Source organism: Lethenteron reissneri, chromosome 10 (assembly GCF_015708825.2).
Source record: "Lethenteron reissneri isolate LAM-NWPU_2019-01 chromosome 10, ASM1570882v1, whole genome shotgun sequence".
Taxonomy (NCBI): Eukaryota; Metazoa; Chordata; class Hyperoartia; order Petromyzontiformes; family Petromyzontidae; genus Lethenteron; species Lethenteron reissneri.
In genome coordinates this window covers 10,181,071-10,187,070 of record NC_083788.1, presented here as the reverse complement: position 1 = coordinate 10,187,070, position 6,000 = coordinate 10,181,071, and positions in this window count along the sequence as shown.

The window sequence follows — 6,000 nt, the reverse complement described above, 5'->3', positions numbered from 1 at the left end:
CAGCAGCCTCAACCCCTAAACAACACCGCAAGGCTAGCAACCCTGTAATTGCGCAGACCAAATTGTTTGAGCTGAAAGCTTTCGCTTATTACATCCAACCCCTTTGCTTTCTTGCTCGATATTGAATTGGATGATACGTCAGGGGCCTGGCTTCCAGAATACTCTGCTAGTTTTCCAAAAATAAATAAGCACATTGTTTTTTTTGCACGGACGTATCATCGCGTGACTACGTCAAACACCATTTCACCAATAAAATGCCCACGTCTGGGGCACTTCATTAGGCACATTCAGCCATTTGAATGCGCTGCATTTATTTACCATAATTTTACATGTTTAATGAGTTAACAGCCTACGATATTAAAAAAAAAAACTGACCCGTCTCGTGCCGTGTGAGCAAAGGCAATTCTAGTGAGAAGAAGAGAGAAGACATAATGTGCAGAGATGAAACACCCCTACCATTAAAGAAAACGAACTATATTTATTCCGTGTGAGGCAGGGCATTTTTACCCCCGAGGCCAGAAATGAGTGGCTGGCTGTTGACTGAGATGGGCAATGAACCCTGAAAGCCGTGCGCGTGTCACGCACAAACACGCGCGCACACAGCACATCTCTTTTCCTCAACCGTCGAAGCATCTACCGGATGGTGATGCTGTCAAACCTGTTGGAAGAACCGGTTTTTGAGGAAGGCATCATTGCCCCATTCCTCAAGGAGTGGTTCGGCTGGGTCACAGTCGCCCGTGGGTTAAGACAAAAACGGCATCGGATTCGTTGTAAATGCCCGCCCTTGTTTTTTTTTTGTTGCAGCAACAAAAAAAACCGCACATGCCAGAATTACCTCCCAAAGCTACACGCCCACACACGAACACGAGGAGAGGTGGGGCGGTGGTTAACGCGTACCACACATGCTATGCCACCCGACCACTCGTCACCCACCGTTTTGCCCTGCTGGTGAAGTACGGTCAAACGAAACCCCATGACCGGCACCGCGAGGTGGAGGAGGCATTTGAGCGGTGGGCTGACAAAAAAAGAGGACCGCGAATTATGTATTATGTACATGCGCACAGCAATCCATCCTGCCACATCCTCTTGAGCTATTTAGGCTGCGGTGACAGCAATTTGTGCCATACATACTAATGATTTTGCTGCTCTTTTATAATTGACACGTGAAGAGAGAATAGCGAAGCCATCAGTGGCTCCCCTCCCGACCATTGTGGTGGTTAGGGAATAGCTGATGAGATGATGATGATGGTGAAGTGAGAAGAGCGGTGTGGCTATTTGGTAGAGATGTCTGTCCTTCGCTGCAGCCACTCATCCCCGATTTGGGAAAACGAACCGTGCTAATTAGTACGTTGCTAAGAGAGTAAGCTACCGATTAAACAACAATAATTGAAACAGGCCGGGTGATCCAACAGCACCATCTTTATGTATTATAATTTTGGTCAGAGTTGGTGCAAAAAAAATCTAATTCCGTATCGTATTGCCATGGTGGGCTAATCTGGGATGGATTCCGCAGATAATTAAAATGATACATTACACGTGGAACACACGCAGACGGCATTTGACGTTGCTTTTTCATCCTAAACTATAAAGAGCAAACATTGGATTACTTCTGATTGAATTGTGGTGTGTGAAGTATATTTAAGTAAAATTTGATTAATTGGCTAAAGCCTTTAATCATGGTGTTGGTTGGCGGTGTAACACACAAGTTCATAGTTCCACTGTCATCATCATCATCAACAGTTATCATGCATCTACTGCTGGATAAAGACTTCTCCAAGACCTCACAATCCCCCAACTCCCTCCACCTGGTTATCATTCGGGTCACATTTGCTCAAATCAAGATGTGGATACTTGATGCACAAATGGGATGGGTTTTTTGTTTAAACGGCTGTGGTCAACCACCCACAACAGACCCGTGGAACACACAACCGGACTCAATCATTATGCCCGATTCACAAACACGAAGTAGGAGGCAACATCCAACAGCGATGATTTACCAACCACTCCGCACTACTCCTCACCAAAATCACCTGGGCTCAACTACCTCGATGTAAAATACAGGTAGGAACAACAGGTTTCACACTGCCCACCAGGGATTATTTGTCTGTCTGTCGTGCATATTTGTCTGTCGTGCACGAATGCGCTGTCCAACCCAAGTTCCTACCTGCCCACTCCGAAGGAACGTGTTTATAATTGTGGTGGTCCAAGATGTCCTGTGACCCCCCAATTTAACTTACCCATGGCGCATTTGTTTTCTCTTTTCCACATTCGTTTCTGTTTTCACACCCATTGTTATGCCAAAAAGTTGAAGTTTTAGATAATTAAATGGGGGTCACAAGACATCTGGACCCACTCTGTTACGTCAGTCAAAAGAATAAGTAGGAGACGAAGCTTGCAGTTATTTTGATGGTAATCTAAGACAAGAATAAGACCAAAATGCGCTCCTTCGGGAAAATTCACAATGTCTGTGTGTGTGTGTTACTTCACGTGGCCTCAAGGTGCACATGGCCTGGCACAAGCGTCGTGGTGACGAATGGCGGTTGATGTTGTTTATGAAACACGTTTCTGTCTTGATTGGAACCCCACGATTTCTGAAAACCAGATTCCACCTTTAGTTCCTGCACACGAGAAGATTCCATCGCTCCGTCTCTGCTGTGGACGCGGTTCTCTCGTACCGGGTTCCCTCCTATGGGGCCGTCCATAAATGACGTCACGCGATTTTGGACGATTTTTTTACCCCCCCCCCCCTCGTCACACAAAAAGTCAGACCCCCCCTCAAATATGACGTCAAAAAGCTCTGCCCCCCCCCCCCCAAAACCATATTTCCATTTTGAAAATAAAACATGCTTCAAATCGCTTTAAACGATTGTCATTGTAGTGCGTATTTAATGTGGCGCTGCACTCTGATGTTGTAGGAGTGTTGTGATAACAATTAGTGTTGTTATGAGCTTTGTGACGTCATATTTGAGGGGGGGGGGGTCTGACTTTTTGTGACGCCGTGTGACGATGGGGGGGGGGGGGTCAAAAATCGTCCAAAATCGCGTGACGTCATTTATGGACGGCCCCTTAGCACGACAACAAAAAACATTAAATCATCCATAAAAATTCTCAGTTCAACGGGCCTTGCCTAAAAAAAACTATCAAAAACAATCGATTTATTGACGACACCAATGTTAACAACATCAACGGTGTTGTAGCAATTGCTACGCAATGAAATTAATACGAAGAACAGCTACGATTACGTCACGGCGGCCATGTTGCACCGGTTACTTCACGGCGGCCATGTTGCACCGGTTACTTCACGGCGGCCATGTTGCACCGGTTACTTCACGGCGGCCATGTTGCACCGGTTACTTCACGGCGGCCATGTTGCACCGGTTACTTCACGGCGGCCATGTTGCACCGGTTACTTCACGGCGGCCATGTTGCACCGGTTACTTCACGGCGGCCATGTTGCCAAGGTGCTGGCAGCTGATTGGCCGCTGCCAGTGGGCGCGATGAGGTAATCTCCCATAGCAACCGCTGCCACGCCCACAGATTTGCCATCTCTGTTGGGACGTTTAAAAAATAATAATATTGGCAACAACAACGGAATTTGGGAGTCTTACTGCACGCAGGAGTTGAACTCGGTTAACAGCACACCGCGGCCAATAACAGCACGTGAGTAGATGCTGCTGTTACACAGTACTTGTTGTTACGTGAAATTAATCGACCAAACATTAGCATCGTTAAGGCTGCAGCCTTGCAAGTCCTTGCCGGCTGAACGGGCCTCGAGAGAGAGATGGTTCCTGATCCATGGTCGTCCAGATGCCTTGTGACCCCCCCCTCCCCCATTTAATTCTCTACAACTGAATATTTGTGTAAGTCAGATGTATAGCTTTTAACAGATCGCTGGGGTCGTGTGCTGATTTGCGAGCACCTATGACGGCACGGCACGCGAAGGGTGGGGTGGTCAACACCACGCCCGGCCACCTTTGCCTTCCCAGCCCTGACCTTTACACACCGCACCGGGGACATTAGGTCATTCAAGGCTGAGTAGACCCAGGGGAGGGACACATGTACACTCGCCCTCCCCGTGAGCCGAACGTGCGTTGGCAGCCATCGGCTAATTTCAGAAAGCCGAAACAATCCGGAACGGCTGCTACAGGAATTGTGTTGGCAAACATCCCCGCCGCCTCGCCTTGTCGTGCCCGCCATTGTGCCGGGTGGGGGTAGGGGAGGTGCAGGGAGCGGTGGTGCATCGGTGAGGGGAGGTGCACGGAGCGGTGGTGCAACGGTGAGGGGAGGTGCAGGGAGCGGTGGTGCAACGGTGAGGGTAGGAGCGGTGGTGCAACGGTGGGGGTAGGTACGGGGAGCGGTGGTGCATCGGTGAGGGGAGGTGCAGGGAGCGGTGGTGCAACGGTGAGGGTAGGAGTGGTGGTGCAACAGTGAGGGTAGGTCCGGGGAGCGGTGGTGCAACGGTGAGGGTAGGTGTGGGGAGCGGTGGTGCAACGGTGAGGGCAGGTGCAGGGAGCGGTGGTGCAACGGTGAGGGTAGGAGTGGTGGTGCAACGGTGAGGGTAGGTGCAGAGGAGCGGAGGTGCATTGGTGAGGGGAGGTGCATGGAGTGGTGGTGCAACGGTGAGGGGAGGTGCAGGGAGCGGTGGTGAAACGGTGAGGGTAGGTGCGGGGAGCGGTGGTGCAACGGTGAGGGGAGGTGCAGGGAGCGGTGGTGCAACGGTGAGGCTAGGAGCGGTGTTGCAACGGTGAGGGTAGGTGCAGGGAGCGGTGGTGCAACGGTGAGTGTAGGTGTGGGGAGAGGTGGTGCAACGGTGAGGGTAGGTTCGGGGAGCGGTGGTGCAACGGTTATCACGCTACTCGACGAACCGTACAACTCCCCGAGTTCGATTCCCGCTCACGGTCATCACCAGTGTCGATTTATCTGAACCGGTCCTGTGCCTCCCCTAGGTCGAATCAGCCTCAAATGAGCACCTGATGGCTGTGTGTAAATATTGTATATCGCCACTGGGGGAGACAAAGGCGGTCGGGCGTGGTTCTGGCCACCCACACCCCTCCCTCGTATGAAGGAGGAAGCATTGGCTGCTTCCATAATAGAGACTTTTTATAGTATGAGTCTTGTGGGTTGACTCTCCAACACACTGGGTGTGATAAACCTTATTAATTGTGGGGTTTAACGACACGATATTTACTCGATCTAACCCCCCCCCCCCCAAAAAAAAACAAACCTTTATTACGGAAAAATAGTCGTCGCGAAAGCCTCCGTGTTAAATTGTCTGCTTATATAATTAGTTCGTAAATACGGGGCTATTGTGGATCGGCGTAGTTTTGTATCCGATGAGGCGTTCGTACCTTACTTACGTAAAAAATAATCCCTATTTGAACGCCAAGGCTCTTAGCGCTCTGTGTACGCCTTTCTTATACTGCTAATAAAAAAGGGAAGCGTTTCTCTCTCTCTCTCACGTGAAGCCAGCACAAGGCACGCGAATGTGCCTACAGTGCCGCCACTTGCCTGCGTACAGAGAGAAAGAGAGATGAGATCGTTCGAGGTGGGTCTGTTGAACCCCAGGCTATTATTTGAGACTCGTTCCCATCGTTTCAAGGCGTTGGCCACACACACGCACGCAGGCAGACACATACATACAGTACCGAATTGTTTTGATTTCACAGACAACAACTGGATATTCTAGATTTGAAGCTTTCGTGACTGCAAGGATTCATACTCTTAGTTCTTTCGTGACTTTACCTGAAATAACTAAGAGTAACAACTGGATAGTTTAGATGGGCCCTCCCCCCCTACCCAAAAAAAGTCTGCCAATAAAGTTACGTAGATCTCACATCTCTATCTCTCTCTCACACGCGCATTCCAGATTATTCTAAGACGTAACCTCCAGCTAAAAAGCTTTAAAATAGAATACGGTACGTGGATACAGACGCGCCACGTGCGTTCTTAGCTCGCCAATCACAGATCCACACACACACGTGGGCAAAGCGGGGAATGTTT